The following is an 11468-nucleotide window of genomic DNA, read 5'->3' as shown; positions in this document are numbered from 1 at the left end:
GGTTCAGCTACATTTAGAGATCCCTTCACTTCATGAGGCTCCCTGAAGGGACCAGCGAGCAGGGAGCTCCATGCAGGCGCTCTCAGATGGAGCAGCTGCATCCCAGTGCTCTGACAGCGTTCCAGGGAGCAACCACAGATGTAACCTGCTTTATACCTCCCCTGTGCTGTCTCTCAGGCTGTCTGGCAGTTGCTTGTCAGATGTCCTGACTGATTTATCTACCCACACATGGGCTCTGGAGGCAGTAACATGCGTGAAGCTGCCCAGGTCACAAGTGGAAGCTCATGGTCTGAATGGCAGGTGAGCACAGACAGGAGGATGACCTTCAGGGAATCCTAAGTAGACAGCATTTCTAAAACAAGTTGGTTATTATGCTGCTAACCTAAAAGAGGCTTAAGTGCAGGCTCCTTCAGGACAACAGCCAAACTCCATTGATTCAAGCAGAGCTGGAGTTTTCCCTGTAGTCTGCACTCAGCAGGGTCTCCCAGCTTGCCTGCAAAACCTGAAGCAGCATGCCAAAAGGCAAAGTGAATCTTCTGGTGTTGAGAACCACATTTCTGGTTGAAAAAATAACATTTTCTTACATAAATTTGAACTTTATTGCAGGGCAAAGGGAGGAGACCACATAAAAAGGTCTTTTTGTCTCAGTGAAACAAAGAAATGAGTGATTTTTTTTCTAGCCAATCAAACCCTATGATTCCTTATTAGAAAGGGCCTTAAAAAAAAAGTGTAAATTCCTTCTAGCCTTGCTGATTTCCAGTTGAAGAAGTGCATTCTAAAATATGAAACCTGCGATTTCTATAAGGCATGAAATTAATCTCTCCTAAGTCCAGATGGGTAAGAAATGAAAAATTTGATCCTGCCCTGAAGATCATAGGGTGTTTCATAACTGTGGGTACTTGCAAAAAATTTCCAATTTAGATATCTAAAATGAGATACCCAAACCACTGATTAAATAGAATTGCCCTGGATACATCAAAAGAAGTAAGCATAGCTTCCCCAAATTCTAAGAGTTTCCAACATTGCTATCAGAACATGAGAGGTTAACTGAATGTACTGCTTTGCATGAAATGTTTTGAACCTGAACTCTTGTTATGACTCACACCTCTGTTTCTCCAATTTGTTCAGCCAGGTGCTCCTAGAACATCACTTTATTCCATGCATTGATGGCAGTACTTAATAAGATATCTAAAATACCTTATAATACTGTAACTTAAATCAGCCATGCTCTGAGCTGGCAGCATTACAGCAGTGCTTTCTCAGTAACTAGGATCCTGGCTCTGATAAAACAGACACTTGTGTAACACAAGGAGCCAGTGGCTAAACCCTGATCTTGTCACAGAGCAACAGCAAAACTTCAACAGGACCAGCATTTGTCCTTTATCTTCAAGTGAAGCCTCAACATTTCAAGTAGAAACAAACGGTAACACACAGCTTTGCAATTATGGCAGTGCTACCTTCTGTTTGCTAAAATGTGCCACGAGGGGGACAAATCATGGTAAAATGATGCAGATCAGCAAAAAAAAAAAAGTCAGGCAGATGCCAGTGTCAGTACCTGCAATTTTGACAGTTGAAAAATATGCAAGAAGATTGAAAAGGTTTTACCTCCTTCCCTGAGGGATGCAGCATTGGTTTCTGCTGGCCACAGAGCTCCAGCCTAGATTGATAATGGCTGCTTCTCCTCTGACAGCCTACAAATTATACCAGGTCATGGTGAACCAACAGGTGACAATTTCAGCAAGACTGAAAGGCCCACAGCTAATACAACATTAAAGTCTGGTTTGAAAGTCTAAATGTTTGCCATGTGTTCTCTTCCTGCCATTTTTAAGGTTATTGAAATACCCAACATTCTGTTCTGTAAAAAAAAAAAATCCCCACAGAATGGTTATTTTTCATACCCTACTTGTTTTACTGGGGCTTATCTAACTAGATTCTGTAAAAAATAATAGAACTAATTCAAACATGTTCATATTTCTAGAGATTAAGAACTAACTTTTTCTTGCATGATCTTCTCAAACCAGGACTAATCATCAGAAACAATTGACCTAGAACCATTATTTAGAGGGGAAAAAAAAAATAAATCAAACAGCAGCATTCAGAGCATTGAGGAAGAAAGTGCTTTTCTTGGACATATTGATGCCAATTTCCCCTGAAGTGTGTATGGTCTAGTAACCAGATACCTACAGTTCTGATAATGGACTCATTTACATAAAAATCACTGCCCGTTTGATTGCAGCAGTCACCTTGTGGAAGTTGGCTAGGCATAAAAGTTATCACTATTAACCTTCTGAGAAAGCCTTTACACCTTTGCAGAGACAGCTTTTAGCACAGGGCATTAATTTAATCTAGAATTTTATGAGGCATTAGTAAAAATACCTTTCTAAAAACACATTGAACCTATACTTGGGGATGGAAAAGCACAGGTCAGAGGAAGCTGTCTGGTTTTCAAGACTTAAAGGAGGCTGGATCCCTTCAGCCAAGCTAGCATGTTCTAATGGCAGTTAAAAAAATAGCAACATGGACATCGGACTCGTGCATCTGCATGGGCTGTTGTTTTTCAGGTTAATATTTGGATATTGGATTTGAATGACCTCATGCACTCAGTGACACAGTTTGTACAGAAACGTGTAACTTGTGGTGCACACAAAGTAGGGGCTGAGCTTTGCTTGCAATTACGTAACTTCTTCATGCAAATGAAACATTTAATACATTAATTTTTTTGCATGCAGTAATAATCATGTGCATACTCGAGAAGAAAATGTTGCACATGTAAAATTATGCTTTGGATCCTGGAATAGAACTGAATTATGTTTACTTCATGGATATTTGCAGCTTGCTGTTTAATTCTTCAGGTCCTTCAATTTGATCTCTTGACAACATCAGCCTTTAAATCCAAACTGTTTGTAAATTAACTTTGGAGCTATTGTCTTTTTCTATTTTGGAATTCTGAGCAGCAGCAGAAATTCATCAAGTAAATTCTACTCCTGGCTTTAAAACCAAAGCTGAAACCTGAGCTGTTCTGTTTAGTATACAGTGAATGAGCTTTGATTTGATTTTTATTGTATTTCATTCAAACTTTATTATAAACCATCTCCCTGGGACACTTGCATGAGAAACACTTTGCAAGTAAAACCAGCATTGTATTTCCAGTCTCCCATTTTTAAAGGTTATTGTAACATTTTTCTCATGCTTGCTTATCTCCATAATATCCCACGGTATGGCAGACAAGTGCAGATGTTGGGTAACAGAGCTAGATGTCTCTGTAGGTTTTTCTAATGGGTTTTCTTTTCCCATACTGCAAAAGGGCTTCACTGTGTCATTAACCCAGTGACCAGCACTTCTGCAGCCTGACTATGAGCTGTCCCCAGGCAGCTCTATTTCCACTGGTCTTTGGATCCAGTTTTGTCTCAACTGTTGCACTAACATGAAATTGGGTGTAGATTTTTTTTTTAACAAATGTCCCACAAAAAACCTACTGTAATTTAAATAGAGATGATCTTTGTGGATGGTCCAACAGTGGGGTTTGTGCTATGATTCATTCCCAGTAGCTGGTTCCATCTCTAGAACTGATCCCACCCATGTTTTTCAGTGGAACAAGTAACTTTCAGCAGGTTTGTATTCAGGGTGGGCATACAAAGTGTTTTCTTGATACATTTCTCCCCTTTAAAAATGCTGTTTAATCCAAACTAGATATAGATTAGTCACAATATATCAGGTTTTTTTTAACTGTCTTTTGATTATTATTTATCTCTTCATCTTAGAGAAGGCTTTTGTAAATCTTAACAGGATGACAGGTTTTGTTTGAACCTGCTCCTATTACAGTCATTGGCCAAAACTCCTGCTGTGTCACATCCTCTGAGTGGATCACATCCCTGTGGATCTCCTAATGCACTTTATTAAAAGTATCTAGTAAATCCAATAAGAACAGAAATGTGATTACATACACAGTGCACAGATGGTTCCAAAAAAAATGAGCTACACCTTCAGTTTGAATTTGTGCTTATAAAGATTTACTTTCCTTAAAAAAGTAACCCATATAAGTCTTTATCAAGATTTACCTGCCTCAGGAAGGGGGAAAAAAAAAAAAAAAAAAAAGCAGTAACTACAAGCTGATCTGTGCAATATTATTGTATTAGAAGCACATTAAAATCCTCCTTAAAAGCAAGCAGGACCCTGGCCAACTGGAAAGAGCAAGAGAATAGTTAAAACTCCTGAGTATTCCAGACCTGCCAAGTGGCTTAGCAGTCTTTACTGAAAATTTTGTTATAGTGACTTGCTTGAAATAAGAAACAAAGAAAATCAGATTAAAGATTGAGCTGCTTAGGACAGCAGCACAAGTACAGTAAAATTCATGGCAAGGTAACTATTATTTTGTGCATCATGTGACTGCTCCATGCTGCAGTGCTGATCAGGGATGGATTTTTGATCCATTTTGAAAAGTACTTACTGAAAACCTTTAGTAAGGTTTTATCATCTATGAATACTGGAACACAAGTGAACTTCCTATGCCGTGGTTTTGTTCAGATGCTATTTGGCATTTTGCATAAGAGCATGAAAAGCATTGAGCTATTAATGCATGAGTCGTGACAAGGCTTTGCAGCAGTTATCAATCTTCCCGTAATCTTTGACTACTTGTCCCCTTAAAAAAGCCACTCCAAAGAGTGGGTTTTACAGTGGGCTAGTTTCAGAGCTCAGGTGAAAACTGGTGCATTAAGGCACAGCTTGATATGTGGCTTTTCAAGTGGCAGTGCTGGCACAAGCAGCTGTTGTACCACACACCCATCAGTGGGCACTTGTTCCTGTCTCTGTGCCTCTCAATTTTATAGTTTCATGGCAACATGGACTACAAAATGATCTGGCTGCAAAACACTTATTAAACTTCTGCAGATGAACTACAGATTTAGTCTCTTTCATACTCATTTAGTTCTGTCTGCAAGATGAGGGAATACCTTAGTTAGCTTCGGTTGAGACTGGTAATTAATGAGAGCAGTGAGCACGTAACAGCTTGGGCTTCAGCACGGGCTGTCCAAGCCAGCTAGAGATCACACTGAATTGCTAGGGCAGCTGACACCTGGACCATTGAATCTTCACTGCAAATCATTAGATCTGGCTTGGATACATGTATTCAGCTTAAAGTGACACCACAGAACTGCAATATGGCTATAGCTTTACTGTCAACATCCACCTAAGTGTAGGTTTGTTCCAGCTAACAGAAGAGAGGAGCTGGAATCTATCAGCTGCCTTTGAAGGCCACTTTTCTGCTTACTTTTTTATCCTCTTCCCTTTCCCTGTGCACTCTGTGTTGTTGTAGGCTGTTTAGTAGTTAAGTGGGAAACACAACCTTAAAAAGCAGCATTACTGAAGGATGCTGCAATAAGCATATTCAAAACCCTTTAACCTTGATATAAGCTGGAATTTGAGCCTTCACTGCAACCTGGAAAGATCTCTCCAGTGAATGAGCACATGGCTTCCCATAATTCTACAGAAAAGATCCACTTACCCTTACATCCACATCCACTTACACTAGTGTGTGTGATAGAAGGATCTGTTCTGGTTTTTGTTTTTATTGTGTAACTCTCTAAACTGATTTTTTTAAAGGTTGCCAACTAGCTGTTGCACACAGACTTCCAGTCTAGCATATTAAAAGGAAACAAAGCAATTAGGCAGCTTTCTGATCAGTGCTGTCCTGCGAAATAACTGCATTTATTTATGCATTTATTTATTTTGCTGGGGCTTTTTAACTCCAGGGAGATGCCAGTATATCTCACTGCCTGCTCAGTCACAAACCTCAACCCTGCAAATCTTGTTTTAACCTAAAAGATTTTTGGAATCTCAGGCCTTATGAATTATAAATTACCTGTCAGTAAGTATTATCAATTACTTGTCAGCTCAACTAGGGTTATTTACTTGTGCACACTCATGAGGAAGGCAAGACAATCCCCAGTATCCATTCAGTAAGTGAGCAAGTAGATGCCATATTGTTTACACTTCAGCAATATCCTAAAACCCTCCTTATGTGCATTCTGCAGGTGACTCCTTGGATGCAAAATTGCCTTTAAGTGGCTAGTTAAACGTATGACAGATTCCTTATGGGAATCCCCAGAGAGCTGAAGCTTTCTTATCAAAGCTGTGGAAGATCAGCACAATCCAGGTCTCAGTTACCCAGCAAATCCATTGCAATTCTGTAAAGCACCTTCTCTTTTTTGCTTCGTAGCAACTGTGGCCATCTAAGCAGCATAATTTATTAAATCAAATCTACTTTGAGAAAAATACAGTTCACTCATTCCTCTAATTACTACTGTTCAAATTTAGCCTCAATTAGTGACCTCTCAATTTGCTGAGATTAATTCTGCCTGAGTAGAAGTGTGACTAGCTATGAAGGCACATGCAATAGGCCTTACATTTCTTCTTCTACTTAGTGTACTGGACAATTAGATACCTCTTGTAGCTTTTCTATGAAGGAATAAGCAAAATACCTTTGTTAGCTGTGAACATTCAGACCCTCTCAGGAAGGCTGTTTCTGAATGCTATGGACAACTGTGTTACCAAAAATCAAGGGGATGACAGCAGGGCTATAATGTCATTATTCTACCATTGTGTAACACCTTTTGACCTCTCAACATAGCATGACAGACATCTGTGAGCCACCCCCTGTAAAACCACAGCAAGGCAGATCCACAACATGAGTAGAGATGTATTATAATAACTATTTTACGTGGGCAAACCCAAGGCACAAGGATCAAATGCCTGAGACTAGTAAACAGAGCAATTAAGCTGGAAACAAACCACAGAGGTTCAGATTTCCAATTTGTGTTCTAGATACCAGATATCTCCCTGTGATCCTCCTCCTCATCTTGGAAAGCCTGGAAAAGCCTACTGAAGGGGTATCATAGCTTTTTATGTTAGGATTTAGCAGTTGTTTTAGCCACATTTGAAAGGAATGAGTCAGGGATTTGCATATGTGGGAAGTGGTTTCCTCTCACATTACTGGATGGATGGATGAAATACATTTCCTCTACTATGAAGCTGCTGAATAAGAAAATAAAGTAGTGCAGCTGCCTGGCACTGGTGGCTGCACTTCGACCCTGATAATGAAAAGCCAGTGGCCTTGGGAGGCCAGTTTGGATAAAGCATTTCTTAGGAAAGCTGGTGAAGTCACTTGCATTCTTACAAAAAATTACTAGGAAAGGACAAAGTGTAGAAAAAAATTTGGTAAAACCTGATAAATGAGAGAACAGGCTCTTTAGTGAAACTGGGCCTGACTGAAACTGCAGGAGAAAATCTGGCTTTTAGATGAGAGATAAAATGCAATAAGGAAAATGCCTCCCTCTGTGCTTCAGAGAGTTTTTGTAGCAACTAGTGTTCAGGAATCAGAGATAATGATAATGGCTTGTGCCTGCAATCATAACAACTAAGGCACATGCATTTAATGTCAAACTTACCAGCACCACGTGGTGAGGCAGCGGCAGGACTAAGTAGAATGCAGGTCACCTCCTTCCAACCCAGCCATAGCCAGAGGACCAGTAACACTGCAGAGCAGGCAGGCTTTATTTGCAATGAGACTGAGCCACAGATTTGGGTTGTGGCTAGAACCTGCTGAAAGATGAGTATCCTTAAATCCAGGCAGCTTATAGCGTCTTCCTTCCGTCCTTCAAAGCTGATCTGCTGCTGGAGCCATGGGCTCCTCTGAAGTCAGGAGCCTGGTGAATACCCCGAGTGGCTGTTCCCATCATCTGGGGAACTGAAAGGGAGAAGGAGGAGTTTAAAGGCTGGTGAGACAAGTGGTCTGAGGCAGAAATGGGGTTAGTAGCAGAGAAACAGAAAAGATTTGCATGAAGATTTCAAGATGACCCTCAGATTCTGAGGGGAGCACAGCAGCCAGCAAAAACTGGGTAAGGAAGGAGACATGGGCAAGGACTAGAAAACATCTCTCGTTGTTCCTTAGCTCAGCAAGGAATTTAAGGTTCTTTTTTACTTGAAGCCTGGACTAATTCCATATATTTAAAATCCAGGATTCTTTTTAAAAGTGCTTTGATAAGCTATGCAGAAGACAGAGTTGCCAGGTGTGTGTCAAAAAAAGAATCTCACTTCTGTCGGTAAAGAACTTCTAAAAATAATGTTATGCATATGTATATAAAACACATAGGAGTGTACATCCTGGAACACTTAAATGCATTTTCATGTGAGGGTAATATCTTATGGTGAGGCAGACCAGCCTGCCAGGAGCCACAGCTCTGCACCGTGCTGCTTCTCTCTCCTCTGGCAGCATAAACATGAATCCCCCAGCATGACCTTCACTGTGGCTGCAATCATGGGTTATTAGTAGGTCATTCCATCAGACACCCAGGCAGGGCAGTAAACACAGGAGACATTCACCAAGCAAAGAAGGAAAGTGTATTTCCATGTACAATCTATGAATACTTCAGCCGTTTTCCAATATTTCCTTTGCTTTCAGTCTCTACATGTCAAATGATAGTAAATTGCAAAGGTACTAGTTCCAGCTGAGCACAACTGGGGGTGAAATTGCCTTTCTTTGAAGCTGAAGGTACAGTCCACCTGAAAAGCTGTAGGGAGAGCCATGGAAATATGCAAAAGTAACTGAAATTCTGACCTGGTGATTCAAAGCATTGTGATTCATAAAAGAAATTTTCAGAGGAGGTACATAAATCCATTAGGAGAGCAGCCTGTGAAAGAGACCATCACTGTAGCCAAGATAGCAATCACTAGGTAAACAGCTTATTAAAATAGTGTTACTGTTTTTCAGATCCGCAGAAAAACAATCTAGATCTTTGTGAGTATATTTTAACCTTTTTAAAAAAATAGATATTATTATAGATTTTTTAAAAATTGTTTTTCAGGTGGTCAAGGATCTCATTATATATTTCAAGCAGAGGAAGAACAATAAGATGAAGATCCAGGGCCAAATCCTTTTACATCTGAACTCTCCCTAGAAAGAGATGAGGAGGATTGTTCCAGCCTACCTTGGCTCTGCTGCGTGCTGTGACATTCTGGGAGCACATCTCATCTCTGTTGATGCTGCCTCAGCCTCTTGCCTGGAGCATATTTGGGAGTGCTGGTAGAGGAGTTGACAGCACTGGGTGCACCAAGGAAATTTTCTCTTGGCAAATCAAGTCTTCCTGAGTGGCACGATACAGCTGGAACACAATGCAGAAACTGCCCCGTAGATTTCCAAACTTCACACGTGCAAAATGTGCGTGTGTGCTTGCCTGGCAGTGGCAGGGACTGACCACGGGCAATCACAGCAGTGGCACATGAGGATGGGTACTGAGATGTGGGCAGTTCCTGTGACCACATGTATGAAAACAGAGAAGAGTGATCTACAGGGTCCTTATGAAATTACCTACACAAGGACAATTTTAAAATAAAACATTAGCTGGGAATGAAAATGAAGAGCTTCTATTAGCCTTTTATAGCATTTCATTTTTGTCTTTACTCCCCAAGTGTCACGTGACCAGCTACCTCTCCAACATTCTTCTTCATATTTGGCAACTAGTGATGCACTTCAGCATTTCAAGTGAAACTGAAGTATGTGCCTTTGCTTAATAATCCCCCATTCATTTAAACAGTCAGTAGCTTGCCAGGGCTGCTTTGTTTGCATTTTAGAATTATGGATGCTGTCAAGACAGCCTTGATTAAACGTGCAGCTAACAACAGCTCAGATGGAAAGTTGCTCAAGTAAACTGTTATTTCAGGGAAACTTGCAAACTTGGAGAATGTGCACTCTGTATTATTATTTTTTTTTGCACCAGGTTTTGTAGTAGAAGAAATTAAGGCTCTTAAGAACTTTCTCAGCAACATGTGTTTATCAATGGACATATCAGACATGCACTATTCATACACTCTTGAAAGGATTTTGGTTCAGCTCTACACCTCTCAAGGAACATGCTTTCTGCCACCTCCATCCTTTCTCAGTCAAGCTTTCATTTCCAAGTATTGCTTTAGAAATTGTAGTTTGCCCAAGAGCAAACCATGAACTACACAAGGCCCACACAAAATTAAGAAGTTAGTGCCCCCATTCAAGATATTTAATCCAGAAGAAAACAACTCCCTGCTTGATATCTAGTGCAAGACATTCAGACTTGGGCAGAAACAGACACACACAAGTCCTTGCTAAGCCAGACCCACAATGCAGGAGAGGGCAGGTCACTTGCCAGTGGCATGTGAAATAAAACCTGTTAATGTCCCACTACTGCTCAAGCTGGCTGATTGCAAGGCCAGTATTTAAAACATATGCAATTACACTCCCTCATTATCAAGACAGACCTTCTCAGAGCAGATACTTGCCTTCCATTCAGCTCATCAAATACCAGTCTAAAAGGCAAAACATATGAAGTGGGGAAAAAAAAAGGCCAGCTCACTACTAGAATACAGTTTAATAAGAGTCTCAGCTGTGTTCCACATATGTGCAAATATAACTAATGAAATCCTGCAAAAGTCTCCTTTCTCCCCTTGAAATATTCCAAGTAGACTGTCTTTCAGAGAGTGAAATCCAGCAGATTAACTCAGGCTTTAAACCACAGGAGGATTTGAATTGTCAAGAATAAACCACAGAGCAGAGAACGAAGACAAAAAAAACCCCACACCTTTACATAATTCATCCTTAAACGAAAAAAGGTGAAAGAAGCAAAATCAGTAGATACAATTGCATATTTTGGAGTTTCACAAGGAAACACTTAACTGATGCTCAAGAGCCTTGCTTCCAGCTGACTTGAGAGCTCTGCACAGAAATTAGAACAAGATTCTTTTTACTATGCAGTAACAACAAAAGTTAAAAAAAAAAAAAGAGTTTCTGATATTGGATGATTCATTGGAAGAACTTTCTACTGGTTTTGTTTAAAAGCACATTAAAGCTGAGTTGGCCTCCTTGATCTTATACCTACACCTGCATTTAGTGACCAGAGCAGCTAAGACATTAGGAACTGGTCACTAGTTTGCACTACTGAATTTCATGCTTGTCACAACTCTGTTCTAGACAGTTGATGATCTACATATGAGCAATGGAAAAAAAAGAGAATGACAGGATGATACAGAAATGATACACAGACAACTATGTGTTTAGGCTGTGACACTCACTCTGCTTAGGAAACATAAAGGGAGACATGAGGTTAACTGTGAAGCTCACAGATTTACTCCTTTTCTACATGTTTTATTTAGTTTCACCCCCACCAACTCCCTTATTGTCTGAGCAGTCTTCAGTGTCCTACTATAGGTATCAGGTACACTTTAGTGACCTTCCTGCTAATTTTTTTTTTATGTGACAACTTAATATTCCCACTGGATATTATAGAGAATAGTTCATGAATCAGAAAAGTCAGAATTGGCAAAGGGCTTTTGGATCATCCTCTCCATCTTTCTGCCACAAGCAGAGATGCTCTGAAGTGTAAGTCCCACAAGTGAATGGATGAACTACCTGATGGATTCTCTCATTCCTTTGCTAATTATTTCCT

The sequence above is a fragment of the Chaetura pelagica genome, unplaced genomic scaffold (assembly GCF_000747805.2).
Source record: "Chaetura pelagica isolate M959 unplaced genomic scaffold, ChaPel_1.0 scaffold1037, whole genome shotgun sequence".
NCBI lineage: Eukaryota > Metazoa > Chordata > Aves > Apodiformes > Apodidae > Chaetura > Chaetura pelagica.
This window is presented reverse-complemented; position numbering follows the sequence as displayed.